This window comes from Mauremys reevesii, linkage group 3, assembly GCF_016161935.1.
Source record: "Mauremys reevesii isolate NIE-2019 linkage group 3, ASM1616193v1, whole genome shotgun sequence".
In the NCBI taxonomy this organism is placed as follows: Eukaryota; Metazoa; Chordata; order Testudines; family Geoemydidae; genus Mauremys; species Mauremys reevesii.
The window spans coordinates 135,766,773-135,781,993 of record NC_052625.1 but is presented as its reverse complement, the minus strand read 5'-3'; the positions used below and the strand labels follow the sequence as shown (position 1 = coordinate 135,781,993).

General features: G+C 43.7%; 1 long non-coding RNA gene across 3 annotated transcripts in view; it reads right to left on the bottom strand.

Moving 5' to 3' along the window:
* Window positions 1–1,521: 1,521 nt before the first annotated feature.
* The window catches only part of LOC120401661, a 124,446-nt gene continuing 110,746 nt past the window's right edge, over window positions 1,522–15,221 (bottom strand). For 2 of the 3 annotated variants that reach the window (XR_005596623.1, XR_005596625.1), the window contains exons 2-4: window positions 5,536–5,590; window positions 3,183–3,276; window positions 1,522–2,376 (exon numbers count right to left, since the gene is read on the bottom strand). This is a non-coding gene — a long non-coding RNA (uncharacterized LOC120401661). Of the gene's footprint in view, window positions 2,377–3,182; window positions 3,277–3,388; window positions 3,722–5,535; window positions 5,591–15,221 lie in introns of all 3 variants that reach the window. The other variant, XR_005596626.1, reaches the window with a different exon arrangement.

Here is a 15,221-nt window from a genome sequence, read left to right as displayed (position 1 = left end):
AAAGTTTAAGACTTCTATATTAATCTGCCATAAAGAGGTTGAATGTGGCTGATGTACGAGAGAGGGCATTACACTGAAAAAGGGGGGAGACAGTGGAAGTGGCAAAGACTTTCTTCTGGTTAAGATGGCGGGGCACAGTGCTTTCCCTCGGTTTTTCCATCTGTGCCTTAGATCAGCAGGCAGGGGTTGTGCTAGATAGCAGCAAATCCGAGAGCAAGTATTGTGGGCTTAGTATCTTAGAGCTCCTAAGATCCAACCAGAAGTTGAAAGCTTTATATAACAATGTTTAGCACTTCAAAAGTACTGTGCAAACAATAGCTAATTATAATCCATATGAAAGGATTTTGTATTTGGCAGCTCATGCTAAAGCCTTTTATTGCATGACAGTAATTGCTTAGGGGTTTAGAAATCTAACTGCCTTGCATAAATTGCTGCTCTGTGACACCAGTGGTTCATGATGTGGACAAAGTCTTGCCTAGCACTCTCCTATGAATACAGTTTTGATACAATGAATATTCTAGTAACTGGTGTACCTGTGACCTTTCTACTGGGAATAGCCATCTTGGTCTACACAATAGATGCTCTGTTGTATGAATGTCTAATTTTGAGAATAGACACATGAAGTATACCTCCAAATTATTGCAAGTACACAGCAAACATATGGGGACAGACCTTCTGCTAGTGTAAACCAATGTAGCTCTACTGACATGAGTGATGTTATTCCAATTTATATAAGCCAAGGATCTGAACCATAGTTTATCGACCCATAAAATAAAGCAACATACTTAAAAACAAAGTAAATTATGTAAAGCTCTGGAGAGGAAACACATATGTGACCATCTACCTCAATCTGTTGATTACATACATAAAAATTAGGATAGCAAGGCTGAGCACAGAAAAAACTTCTTTACATTTGTGATAAATAGCAAAAATCTTGCAGAATTTTTATGCAAACAGATTGCACAACATTAACATGGCCATATAATTCTAGATACAAATGAAGAATGCAAGGAAGCAAAGTTCCTAGATCAGTTCTGATATTAAAAGGTTTAAGAGAATTCTGGTGAAAAAGTGTGAAAAGGTATCAAAACTTGGAGCTGTGAGTATTGTCTGCAAATGCAACTCCTAGCTTTTGTTCAACTGTGCTTAATTTGTGCCAAGACTTGCCAGGGCTGAGCCCTGGCACCTCTAGGCTTGGCAGTTCATAGCCCCAATACCTCTGGGGTTTCTGCATCAGTTATGAAGGTAAAAAATTGCTGGCACCTCTTTCATTACAAATTAAGCACTGCTGTTCATTGCAATAGGTGGACAGTATTTCTAGCATCTACTCTGGCTGATTACAGTATTATAACACTCCTATGCCAGGCATATCAAAGTTTACACAACAAAGCTGAAAGTTGAGAAGTTTTTCAGGTAAACATGAAGACAAAATCAAGCATGAAAGCATGACCACTCCATTGTCCGGCAGTATACAAGTATTCTTTTATTTACTGAGTACCACCAGTGTTCTCAACACTGTACAAATGTATAAGACAAAGCCCCTATTACCAGCACTTAGATTCTAAGACGATAGGTACTATACAAATATCATTGACTAGGTAGATATAATAGTATAATATAGACCGATAAAAACTAGATATCCATTACATCAGAAATGGTTATAAGTTTGAGATAGAACAACAAAGGTTAATGGGTACTTCCATATGTTAGTGTATGATCCCTCCTAATACAGTTTTAGGGCCACGATACACTTTTGTGATTGGTATACACGACTTGGAGCAATTTTTTATATTGAAAATGCTGAATAATTTTATACACCATCTACATTTTCCCAAAAGCATACAACACACCCATATTTTCTAATTCTTTCATCTGCATGTTTTGACTTTTCTGTATTTCTGTTTCAGTTGAGGCCCCTGCAGCTGCTCTTGCAAAAATAGACTGAAAAAAGAAGCCAGTGTAGAATTTGAGCTATTTTATTGCAAGTTACAATGTTTGGCAGAATGTGCACTTCACATCAAGCAGGTTATGCAAAGGGCCTGCGGACAGCAATTAGGAGCTTCAGATTCCAAGAAATACTGCAAAAGAATGTAATGAAGCTGATTTACACCATCTGAGTAGCTGGCACTTTTATTTTCCATTCCTAGAGTATGCACATGGTTGACTGGTATAATATAAATACCATGGATATACTAGATAGATGTACAGCTTCTGATGTAGTCCTGTCTACATGTGATGCTCACTTCCCTGTTCAGAATGTCATACCCTAGCAAAATCATCTAACAAATGGGTTGGATGTCATCCCCTAAGGGATGCAAGTAGATCATTCCACATGTCAAAACTTCCACATGTAGTGAGGGTCCACTTGAGAAACTGCTTCAGGAGAAGAATGATGATCAATTAAAAAACATGTAAGGAAAGGATATGAATCATAGCAAATTTGGCTCACTTCCCTACCACTCCTACACATACACCAGAATATTTAAGGTGATATTGACCAAATGCCAGAGAGAGATATTTTGACTCTTGTAATTATGTTACTCTTGTTTATAGTTAACATATCTTGTGTGTGACAAGTCCTTTAAACACACACTTTGGGATAAAGAGTTCATTTGTTTAGGTCTCATGATCTTACAACTGCATAATCAGTAGAAGATCTTAATAGCTCTATTTTTAATATTGCAGATTCATGGTACACATTTTCGTGTTTAATGTTTGGAAGGATTTGAATTAAATATGAAGTGTATTTTCCCCATTGTTATAAAGCCAAATTCTGTTCACTGGTGTAAGTCTAGAATACTTCTATTAGATGGGAGCAGAATCTAACCAATAATCTTTACACTTAACAACAGTCTCACTGGTCTTATATATCGGGGGTATTGTTTGTGCAATAACGCTAATAGGTTGAATGGGGTCAACAGCTTGAAGAAAACATATAAGGACTAGCCATATCTCTGCTTTTCAAGACAACATGGCTTGCTGAAATGTATATGAAACAGGAAACCCAAGAGATCTTTGTGCTTTCATTCTAAAAATATCCACTCTCTAAATCTCCTTGCAAATGTGGCTCACACGTTCAGTGACTTTCCAATCTCATGGAAGCCATAACTGCTCTCAGTTACCTCCCTGAGTGAAAATATTCTATTCAACCAGAAATAGTTTCAAGAAATTAACAAATTTACCAAGTTTCCTGAGTCCATGTTGGGTCTATGGCGAAAATGCTATCGTTTGCATGGGAATCCCCCGTTGACTGGCTGCCCTTGCAAATTCCCGCACCTGTTGGGGAAAAGCAGCCAATCAGAACTGCTCTAGTCTGCTGAGAGGGAAAGCCATTGAAGCAGCCTGTGCTGCCTCCCCTCCCTCTTGCATGTACAGAGCTGGAGCAGACCTGCAGGCTCAGCCTTTAAAACACTGCACCGGCTAGGAAGCAGCTGCTCTTGCCAGCCGAGAATCTCCTTCTGTCTACTCAACTCCCCATCCTATCTGAAGGATGAAAAGTCTCCTCTCCTGCTCTCTCCCACCAGGATTTTGGGGGGGAGGGGTTCTTCCTCTTCTACCTTCCTTGATAGCATCTTTTCATTTTATTTATGCTTTCTTCTTTTTGTCTGTAAGTTTGGAGTTAGCATCACCTAGAGGACACGTAGAGTGGGTGATAAGAGTAGGAGTACAATGTCCAACACTTATGGAAAGCACCACCACAGATCCTCGCCAGTCCTGCTACCTGTTTTGTGTTAAAGACAACAAATAGCACAGTTAGTGGCAGACCTCTGCTGTGTCTATGTAAAGCTCATCCGTGTTCACAACCCTGTCGTGGAAAAGCAGCAGCTGGGTGACCAAGTGGGTACCATAAAGGATTTATGAGGAAAATTGCCTTGAGACTTTTTTCAGGTATAAATATAAGTTTTTTTATTACTATAGAAGAAAAAAGCATAAACAGAATCACTACTTGAGCAACGGAAAAACAAATAAAATAAACATTTATAAAATGTAGTTCAGGGCCTATTGAGATAACTGCTCTCTATTCAGTAATCAAGACAGGACCATGCAAAGATGAGTCAATCACATTCTACAAAGGAAGGGCATTTCCCAGAATTCCCTATCGTAGAGGGCCAATTAAAACAAAAAAATAAAAAAATATGTCCTGGGATGTTTTTTTGCAGGAACCACCACATTAACTCCTTATGTCAGGTCTCTCCATAGATATTTCCCCTAGAGAGGAAGAAATCTGTCCAAGAACTCCCCAAAGACAAGCCTTCAGCGAATAGCTATGCTTTCAACAAACGAAAAGCACAAGCAAAGGTGAAACTGAATTGAATTTCAGTTGAATTTTCAAACTTTACAGAATGATACTGAAAAAGTATTTGGAGAAAAACCACAAGGGTAGCATAGAAAAATATAAGGTTTTAAACTAGAAAGTTGATTTAGGTCAGAAATTACCAGACTAACAGGCTTGCAATCTACAATAAATTAATAATAATGAGAAAAAAAATCTTTATTCCATGCTTTGTTTTTCCCATGATAATAATAAAGTCTTGTAGAATGGAAGTTTCAGACAAAAGTTGGTGCATAACTCATTGCTACCCAGCGGATAAGACTTCCCCTACCAGGCTGAGATAAGAAAGTCCCTTGCACTCTCACTGCTGGGCCTCCTAGGCTTTCATGATGCTGCACCAAGAATGCCTAACAACATCTAGTCCAAGAAAAAAACCCTGGAAGAGCCAATGTCACTGCTTTCACTTCAGCTCAGATAGTAGGGTCCCTTTGTTCTCCTCCTGAGGGAATTCCAACTCACATATCACGGAAATTGTGTCCACATTCCCTCCAGCAAGGCTCATCCCCTTGGATGAGAATTCTGGTCAATTTGTAGGCATGTAGGAAGTGTGGAGCCAAATATTCACCTCTTCCCCCTCTGTGGTCATTTACATTTGTGCAAAGTGAGTGCTTGGCAGTTGAGAATCAGGCTTTGTATGGGGACTAGAGCCTCTCTTCTATTCTGCCCCACTGAGCAAATACTGCATAAAAAAATCAAATTATTCATTCAGATTCTGAAATGAATTTGTTTCAGCAAGGCTTGCCCCTCCTTTTCATTTGTTTTCTGTGGGCATTCCTGAGATTCAATTTTACTAGCTCAAACACTGACAGAACGAATTCTAATCTCGCCCACCTAAACCCAGTAGTGCTATACCTACTTAGATTTCAAATTCTCTTTCTGCAGCCATTCACTCCCATAGTCTGATTATAAGAGTTACTCATCCAGTCTGGGAACTGAAGCAGTACCATGTGATTTATATGACCAATCACAAGTAAGCAAACACAACTTAGGCAGCAAAGCATTAAATAAATGAGTAGAGTCATAGTGTAAATTAAAATTTGGGAGGAAATCTATCTAATTTTTGATTAATGAACAAACTGGAGAAAATTATAACAGGCTATGATGTCAGCTGACCCCTTTTATGTGTGTCAGAGGTATTAACTTTTCATAACCCCGACCCATGTCATGTTTCTGGCACCAAGAAAACAAGATCCATCTCTTACCAGCAACTCCAAAGTGTCAAAGCTTTATGACAATTGTGATTTGTATGTGGACATTCTGTGAAGAGAAAAAGAGAGGAAATATTAAAAATTATTCACTCACTTCTTGTTTCCACATTCACCTGTCTAGGTTAAAGTATGGAGTTAAATTTCCCTTAAATATCACCTTAGTGCTTCTAAGCTTCTTACCCTGAATAACATTTTGAGGTGCAGGCTGTCAAGTAAATGGTGATTCTTTACTGATATTTTGTCTTACTTTGGATTAAAAATCAAAATTAAACCAGCCTAGATATTATTAGCCTGAAACCCATCAGTTCTACACATAATAATGTATATTAAGAAATCCCACATATAGGATTAGATCCATCCCTGCTGGCACATCTGCAGTATTGCCAGCCCCATATGTTCAAAAATCATGAGACAGGCTGACCAAAAATAATGAGATTGGCTTTAAAATCATGAGATTATGCAAAAATAATAGATCTGGTGTTCTTTTTCTTTGCCTTCTGCTTTTTAAACCTTTAGGGTGCACTGGGGTCTCATTTTGAAGCTTTCTCCACAGCCACAAGGACAAGAAACTCCCTTTCCCTTTAAGAATGAAGGCTGAAATCATCCCATATCCACTTAGACTCCAGGAGCTGGGGCTCTAAGAAAAATAATTATCATGAGACTCATGACAAAATCATGAGAGTTGGCAACACTGCCTGCCGCATCCTGCATCTGTACGCTTCAGGGGCAATTCACTCAGAGGAAAGGCAATGTCTGCCCTCCCTCTGAGCTTCTGGCAGGAAATGGCAGCTTTCACTTGCAAGTGAGGTTCTCCAGCAAAGGCTGCTCAGGGGATGAACTGAACGAACACATTCTCCAGCCACCACATCCACATCCCTCATAAGACTAGAAGTCAAAACTGACATATTAGCCAAGTTTGTACTGTAATATCTTCAGAACCAAATTTTGCTCCCAGATATGCAACTCCCATTGTGTTTCATAATAAACGTGCAGCACAATATCTGAGCACAAAATCTGGCCACTACAACCAAAATCTGCTTTCGGTTACAGCTACTCAGTCACAGTTATTTCCATGGATTTGCACGGGGTCATACAGGAGGAGCAAAAATGTGGTCCTGCCCTTACTCCTCTAAATTCTCTTTCAGCATTTTGTGGTTTTGTAGTGGTGTTGGGGGAGAAGGATCTTTTTAATGTTTCTTTCCCCTTGACCATTAGTTTCCTTTCAATTTTATTTGACAAGCCCTTCTCTGTCCTTTAATGTATGTACCTCCTCTTTATACATTTTTGTTCATGTCTAGTGTTTTTGAGACCGTCTTCACAATGTTAGAAACAGTGATGGGAAAACCTCTGGAGGTTTGGATTCATTTTAGATAAGCAACCAAATATTCCCCTACTTGGTGTCTCCCCCAAGCATTCTACTCTCTCTCACTACTCAGCTTCCCTATTCCGCACACAGGTCTAGTGATGCTTTCTTCCACCACACAATCCTCTTGTTCCCCAACTGGATTCTGAAGCCTGCGACCTCCTCTCTTCAAGATCACCATGAGAAAACAGGAAAGCCTCCAGCTTTCTAAGAGCTGATTGGGATGGCCAGCTGCTCTGCTCCTTGCTTCTGTTTGTTTCTGCTGGTCTGCAAATGGGGATTGAAGAGTACTAAAAAATATTAAAGGACCAGAAGCAACAGCTGTAATGTGACCAAGCTGAGCATTTCTGCTCTACTCTGGAGCATGGAATGCACTGAAGTAATGGAATCCTTTACTCAGACATAAGCTGCTTTCCCACCAGAAGACCTCTCAGAGGAGGACTGGAGCAGAAAGGCCAGCCCATATAGAAGTACAGAGAGACTGCCTGCATATCATGGAGTAGACTGTAAGCTGCTGGGTATGTGTCTGGGACATTTTCGGACTACAGGCAGAGGAAATGATGAGTGAGCCTAAAGGAATGGTCGTACATTCTCATTCTCCTTTGGAAGGGAAGAAAGCTGGACTAGTCTGTTAAAAAAAGATTTGCAATATTTGCAAGGTTTGAGTTTCATTCAGTGTCAGCGCTGGGAAAAGGTTTGATGGTTGCAAGGTGATATAGGGTGGAAGTGGAGAGTTCCTTCCTGCTCCCTCTCCCTGGTTAAGCACAGAAGGAACAGCAGTTCTGAACAGTCTGAAACCATGTGGCCTTTGACATTCTCCTGCAATTAAAGATAGGTGTTCATTTTAATTGCATTGCTCCAGTTCAACTGTTTTATCTTGCTAGGTTTCGCAAGCACTTATTTTCTTTCCTTTAGAGCAACTTGAAATCTAGTAACAAAGCTAAAAGGAGAAAACTATAAATCTGCAATGTTTGAGAGACAATTATCATTGTCCACTTTGGGATGTGAAACATCACTGCCCCCTCACTCAGAAGCCCAGCTGCCAGAGCACATTCATCACTTGTCAGGGCTTAGGTGCATTTAAAATAACTGAACTTATACAGACAAAGAGTTAAAAATAAACTATCAGATCTTCAGTTGCTTACCAAGTTCTCTGGAGACTTTAGGTACTTGATGATGGTTTAGATATTTACAGAATAAACACATACTTTAGGGTCAGCCTGAAGAGATAGGGAGCAAACAGTAGCTCACCTCCACCTTCCTGTAAAGGGAGGAGCTAGTGGGCAGGGCAATTTCATTCCAATCTACCTTCTCCCTTTCCTCACATGTAGGGAAGGAGCCAAATGTTGTTTTCATGGCCCCTGCCTTCTCTAAGGGAGGGAGCCAACAGCATTTTCACTGCCCCTAACCATCTGCCAGCTGAGGAACATAGCCAAAAGGAGTTACATGAACACCGTGGCAAAAATCCCACCACTGGAAAAGCATTGCACTGAGTCTAAGATCAAGGAGATGGAGATGATTGCATCAAGCTATCCACTTCAGTTTACAGTGACTTGTTTGCAGCCCCATCTTATACTACTTATCATCATCATTTAAGTGACATAAGTGTACTCAGCACTGTACAAGACACATAAAAGCAAAAATCTTCTGCCCCAAAGAGCTTACAATTTAAGAAATGGATACAAAAGAACAAGATACGCTGGGAAGCCGTAGGAGGAAGTAGGTTGAAAGGATATTCGTTTCTCTCTTTGTAATATATTAAAATGACACTAACAACTTAAAAATCACATTTTTGTCTATACTTACTTTACCTATTGTTAGCCTACTAAATAACACATAAGGTTACTGTCACGGAAAGAGATGAGAGAAAACAATATTCCATTTTGTCAGTTTGCTCATTTTGTGCATTTGACAGCACTGTGGGTGAAATTCATCCCTTAGGCCGGGGGCCAGCACAAGACCTGTGCACTAGGGCTTAAACTGATGCACAGGCTTTGCTGGCCCTCAGCACAGAGGGGAACTTCAGCCAAAGTGCTGTCAAATTATGACAGCCACAAAAACATGGCTGTCTTTGGCCATGGCTGTCCACTGTGAATCTGTGAGCATTTGCCCTACAAACACAGTGGACTTTCTCTTTTCACTCAGCCACCCACCAGTTTCTATCAATCACCCATCCTTACTCTGAGCAGTGCCTTATTCCATAAGCAGTCAGACCAACATCTCTGGGACCTTAGGTAGATTAGGTTATTGTTATGCAACCTCACAGTCTCCCTATTGGCAAGTTAGAACAGCCAGGCAGAGTTCCCAGAAAAATGACACTGGCACAAACTCAATTTAGCAACAGAACCACATCTTTTTCTTAGTGGAAGACAGTACACAGGCAGCTCAATTCCTGCTACTGGTGCCTCTGGTATCAACAACTGCTTTCTCTCTCTCACCATCATAGAAATTATACACCTCAGTTTCTCAGAGTTGCTTCCTGAGACAGAAGTTCTTCCTCTCTGGGAGAAGCCACACCCAATAAGGGGCTTCCTGTGCCAAGAGACACCCACTCCCACAGCCAGCACAGTAACTCTGTTACAGTATTACTCAGCATGAATAAAGGTAGCAGAATTTGGCACTAAATTAGCGGCATTAAAAACAAATCCCAAGTGGAAATAGCCTGGCAGCCTAATGCAGAAGCTGCAAGTACAGCATTGCCAGCTCTAGTGATTTTGGTATTTTCCTGAGAGCCCCAGCTCCTGGGGATACATGATTATATAGGTCATACTGTCTGAAGTGGCTCACAACTGTGAGTGCCTACCTCGGGGCAGACTGTTGAAAAGAGGGCAGGCACCCCAAACTGATGATGTGGTTCTGTAACTAGATTTCACCAAGCCAGGACCAAATGTGAACTCTTGGATCACTATACCAGTCTTACCATGGAGTCACAGATGGTCCTCATAGACTCTCCAGTCTATCTTGCCACCTAGATAAACTGGACTTAGTGATAAATGGTCACTTATATAAAAAAAATCACACCACAACCAGGTTGCTTCAGTCCCAAGAGACCAGTCATTTACCCCCAATCAATTGGTACCCAAGATCTTACACCACAGACAACACCTGTAGCCAATCCTGTAATAAACAATAGAATTATTTATTAACTAGGAAAAAAAAGAATAAGAGTTATTTACAGGTTAAAGCAAGCAAATATATACACAAATGAATTACCATCTAAATCCTAAGAGTGACAGAGTTGTAGTGACCTGTCCATTCAAAGTTCTCTCAGGGCAGTCCGAGGAGACAGCCCCTGTGAATCTCTGGCCCTTCAGAGTTCAAACAGCCAAAAAGATGGAAAATTTTCCTGTAGCTTAGGGTTTGGCTACACTTGCAGGCATGCAGCGCTGGGAGTTACAGCTGTCTTTGTACAGCTGTGTAGGGAAAGCGCTGGAGTGTGGCCACACTGACAGCTACCAGCGCTGCAGTGTGGCCACATTTGCAGCATTTGCAGCGGTGTTGGGAGTGGTGCATTATGGGCAGCTATCCCACAGAGCACCTCGTCCCATTTTGGTGCCGTGGGTTGTGGGAAGGGGGCGGAGGATGCAGGTAATTCTGCTTCCTGTCCCAACGCCCCGTGATGCATCGCTTCACATCCCAGCAATCTCTGTTTTTCTGTCCATGTTTGGCGCCATCTTGACTCTCTCAACGGTTTCTGTGCAGCGCGATTTCTGTGGGAAATGGAGCCCAAACTGCTGAGGAATATGCTGACGAGTCTCGCCAGCACATCACGTTTGGCAGTTGAGCTATTCCTTAAGATCCAAAGTGATGAGGAGTCCAACGATGATAGCGAGTCACCTGACGCGTATGACACTAAATTGCTTCTGGCATTCACGGAAATGCTCAGCACCGTGGAACACCGCTTTTGGGCTCGGGAAACAAGCACTGAGTGGTGGGATCACATCGTCATGGAAGTCTGGGATGACGAGCAGTGGCTGCAGAACTTTCGGATGAGAAAAGCCACTTTCATGGGACTGTGTGCTGAGCTCGCCCCCACCCTGCGGCTCAAGGACACGAGATTGAAAGCTGCCCTGATGGTGGAGAAGCGGGTGGCTATTGCAATCTGGAAGCAGCTACCGATCGGTCGGGAACCAGTTTGGAGTGGGAAAGTCGACCATTGGAATTGTGTTGATGCAAGTTTGCAGGGCCATTAATCGCATCCTGCTAAGAAGAACCGTGACTCTGGGGAACGTGCAGGACATTGTGGATGGCTTTGCACAAATGGGTTTCCCTAACTGTGGAGGGGCAATAGATGGGACACATATTCCTATTCTGGCACCACCCCACATAGCATCTGAGTACGTTAATCAGAAGGGGTATTTCTCTATGGTTCTCCAGGCGCTTGTGGATCACCGTGGGCGTTTCATTGACATTAACACAGGCTGGCCTGGAAAGGTGCATGACCCACGCATCTTTCGGAACACTGGCCTCTTCAGCAAGCTGCAGGCTGGGACTTTTTTCCCAGACCGGAAGATCACAGTAGGGGGATGTCGAAATGCCCACTGTAATCCTTGGAGACCCCGCTTACCCGTTAATGCCGTGGCTCATGAAACTGTACACAGGGAAGCTTGACAGGAGCAAGGACCAGTTCAGCTACAGGCTGAGCTGGTGCCGAATGACTGTGGAGTGTGCTTTTGGCTGTTTAAAGGGGCTCTGGCAATCTCTGTGTGGGAAGCTGGACTTGGGGGAAAGCAGCATCCCCGTGGTTATATCCGCGTGCTGTACCCTCCATAATATTTGTGAAGGGAAGGGTGAAAGATTCAGTCAGGCATGGACCACCGAGGTTCAAGTCCTGGAGGCTGAATTTGCACAACCAGAGAGCAGGGCTATTAGAGAGGCCCAGCACAGGGCTGCAAGGATTAGGGATGCCTTGAGGGAGAAATTTGAGGCTGAAAACCAACAGTAATGTTTGGTGCCTTGCACGGGAGTGAAGTGCAGTGATTACAATGTTAGTAGGAATCTATTTTTCCTAAGCTGATTTGCAGTGCCTGTTTCTTTCCTGGGCTAAGGTATCTTTGACTTTCTGCAATAATAAAAACTGTTTTCAAAGCCAAGAATTCATTTATTGAAAAGAAAATAACTTTATTGACAGACACACATCATTTTGGGAACCTAAAAGGGCAGGGGAGTGGGGTGGGGAACTCTGCAGTCACAGTTTTGAATATGTCCTGTCTGGAGTGCTGTGCAATGACTGCTGCACTTCAGGATGCCTATACTGCATGGTGATGGGGGTTGAGTGCAGAGGGTAAAGGTTGTAGTTCTCAGGGCTGGTTGGTGAATGTACAGGTGTTGGAGGCAGCTGGTGGTGGTAAGAACCTGGATGCTGGGTTTTGAGTTGACATTGGGGCACAAGGGAAAGAGCTTTGGGACGGGGGCGGGGCGGCGCGGTAGTGCTCTGCCTGCATGGCTACGAGCGCCTGGATAGAGTCTGCTTGGCGCGCCAGGATGCTTATCAGCTGTTGTGTGCTTTTCTTCCTGGCTGCTGCATTTTTCTGGCGGATTCTGCTTTCCCTTTCCCTCCAGTCCTGCACTTTTTGATTCTCTCTGGCAGAGTGATCCATAACTGCTTGCAGCAGGTCTTCTTTGCTTTTTCGCAGCTTCTTCCGGAGTATTTTGGAGTCTTTGAGCTGTTGATAACACGGGCAGACCAGAACTCAAGGTTGCTTGTGGAAAGTCAAAAAAGGCAACACTTAACAGAGGCAGCATTGTTTATATCTCAGGCAGTTATTCCCACACAGTGAAGGAGTAACATTCTTCACAATAGCATAATTTTCCCATACCAAAGAGAGCGCACATAACCCACAGGAGCCCCAAAATGGTGAGTAAGGGGGACTGATTGCTTCAGGGCTGTACTGGGGTTTCTGTGCATTGGGGAAAGCAAACAGCTGCCAGGGGCACCTACACTGAACACTCTCCCAACATTTTCCACAGGAGTTGATACTGAAAGATATCTCGCTGCTGCAGGTCACCTGGGAAGAGCGGGAGGGTCTTCTACAGCAATGCGGATTCCACCCTGGCCCCTATGCAGCTTGCTTGTGTGCAGCAATGGTCCCCCCTCATGGCACAGTGCCTCATGGCACAGTGGCGCAGATGCGTTAGCCTGACTGGGACAAGGACCACGGTGGCTCTCCCAATAAACTTGCGCAAGCGCATTGCCCACGCTCTGACTGAAACTTTTGAAGAGATTACCGAGGCCGATTACCGCTATGTGATAGACCACATCAATGCGCTGTTCCGCATCTAGGCATGCATGCATGCAGAACCCTCCCTCCTCTCCCAAAAAATTTCCATCCTGAAAATAAAAAGCCGCTTACCGGGAACCCGCTCCTCTGTTTGTCCTCCACCAAGTACCGGCTGCTGTGACTGGCTACCTTCCTCCTGGCTTGAGACGAGCTCCTGGCTGCATGCCTCCTGGGACTCCGGGGTGTCTCCCCCCACCCCAGTACCCTCACTCTCGGTTTCCTCCTCCCCCCTTCCGTCTCCCCCCCGCTGCTCTGAAGTGTCCATCGTGGTCCTCGGATTGCCGGTGGGGTCACCCCCAAGTATCGCGTCCAGCTCTTTGTAAAAACGGCAGGTCGTGGGGGCAGCGCCGGAGCAGCGGTTTCCCTTGCGGGCTTTGCAATAGGCACTCCGCAGCTCCTTCACTTTAACCCTGCACTGCAGCGCATCCCGGTCATGGCCCCTTTCCAGCATGGCCTTTGATACCTGCCCAAAGGTATCGTAATTCCTACGGCTGGAGCGCAGCTGGGACTGCACAGCTTCCTCCCCCCAAACACTGATGAGGTCCAGCAACTCGCCATTGCTCCATGCTGGGGCTCGTTTGCCACATGGAGGCATGGTCACCTGGAAAGATTCACTGATTGCACTCCACACCTGGCTGAGCAAACAGGAAGGGGATTTTTAAAATTCCCTGAGGCCAGGGCAGTAGAGTTCGAACTGATGAGCAGAGTGGCTGAACAGGCATTCTGGGATACCTCCAAATACCTCTGGAGGCCAATAACAGCGCTTTTGGTGGCTACACTGGCGGAGCAGCGCTGCATCACCAGCGCTGCAGTCGTTATTCCCCAGGTCGAGGTGGAGTACATGCAGCGCTGTAGCCAGGGAGATACAGCGCTGTATGTGCTTTGCAAGTGTGGACAGTGAGTGAGTTGCAGCGCTGTAAAACCACCACCAGCGCTGCAACTCTCCAGTGTAGCCAAGCCCTCAGTCTTGTTTCCTTCATTCAGCTTCCACGTCCACAGAACAATCTCTTCCTTGTATATAGGATTTCCCAGGCACAATAGGGCCATTAACCAATTCTTTGTATTGAAATGATCCTTGATGACATCTGATTTTGATAGTCCTTCTGGGCATGGGGCGGGGAGAGGCAGAGGGGTATGAGTCCCATGCCTGAATTCATAAGATCAGAGAAAACATTTTCAAAGTTATAAAGCAAAACTTACATATTTCCTGGTTTATAGCATGGAATACAGACACTGTGAGATTAATGCATGCAGGAGTTTACAAGCACTTGCTAGAGTCAAATCACTAAATACATTCTTATTAGACTAATACCTATTTTGAGCAAAACTAACATACAGGTGCCCTTGTTGTTCAGTCTCCAGCTATGAGGTTGTCAGTTCTTAGCCAATGTCTGCAACCTGGGCAAGCGCTGGCATCTGGCCTGCCAGCATCACAACATAATCTCTGCTTTTATTTTTTTGAAAAGAAGTCATTTCTCCAACTCTTATGGTTGCAAATAAAAGCTTGAAAACATGACCCAGGTGCACCCTAAAATCTCAAGGATCAGTGAGCAAATAAAAAGATTCAAAAAATTATTTTTTAAACTCAAGATTTTTAAGCCAGTCTCAATGATTTTGACAGGGCAGGGGGCTGACTCCGTTTTTTGAACATGTGAAGCTGAGATGGGTTTTTAAAGATATTAGGTGCCTAGTGGGATTTTCAAAAGCACCTCTGTGCCCAAGGGTGCCTAAAGAGTTAAGCTCCTAGCTGCTTTTGAAAATCCCATTAGGCCTCCATCTGCATCTTTAGGCACCTCAGTATCTTTAAAAGGTGGCAGGGAGGGGATGGCACCATGCAGTGCTGTCCAGCTATGAAAGTGACATTGCTGGACTCCAAGGGTGAAGGTGTCCTACTCTGTCAATGACTTAGTTGCCATTGTGCAGGGACTTGGAAAGTGAAGGAACAGAGTATAACCAGAGAAATTAGGAGATCCCACAGGAGTCCCCACCCACTGAAAAAGAAAATTTGAATGTGAACATCCAGTGTCCCAGTGGGA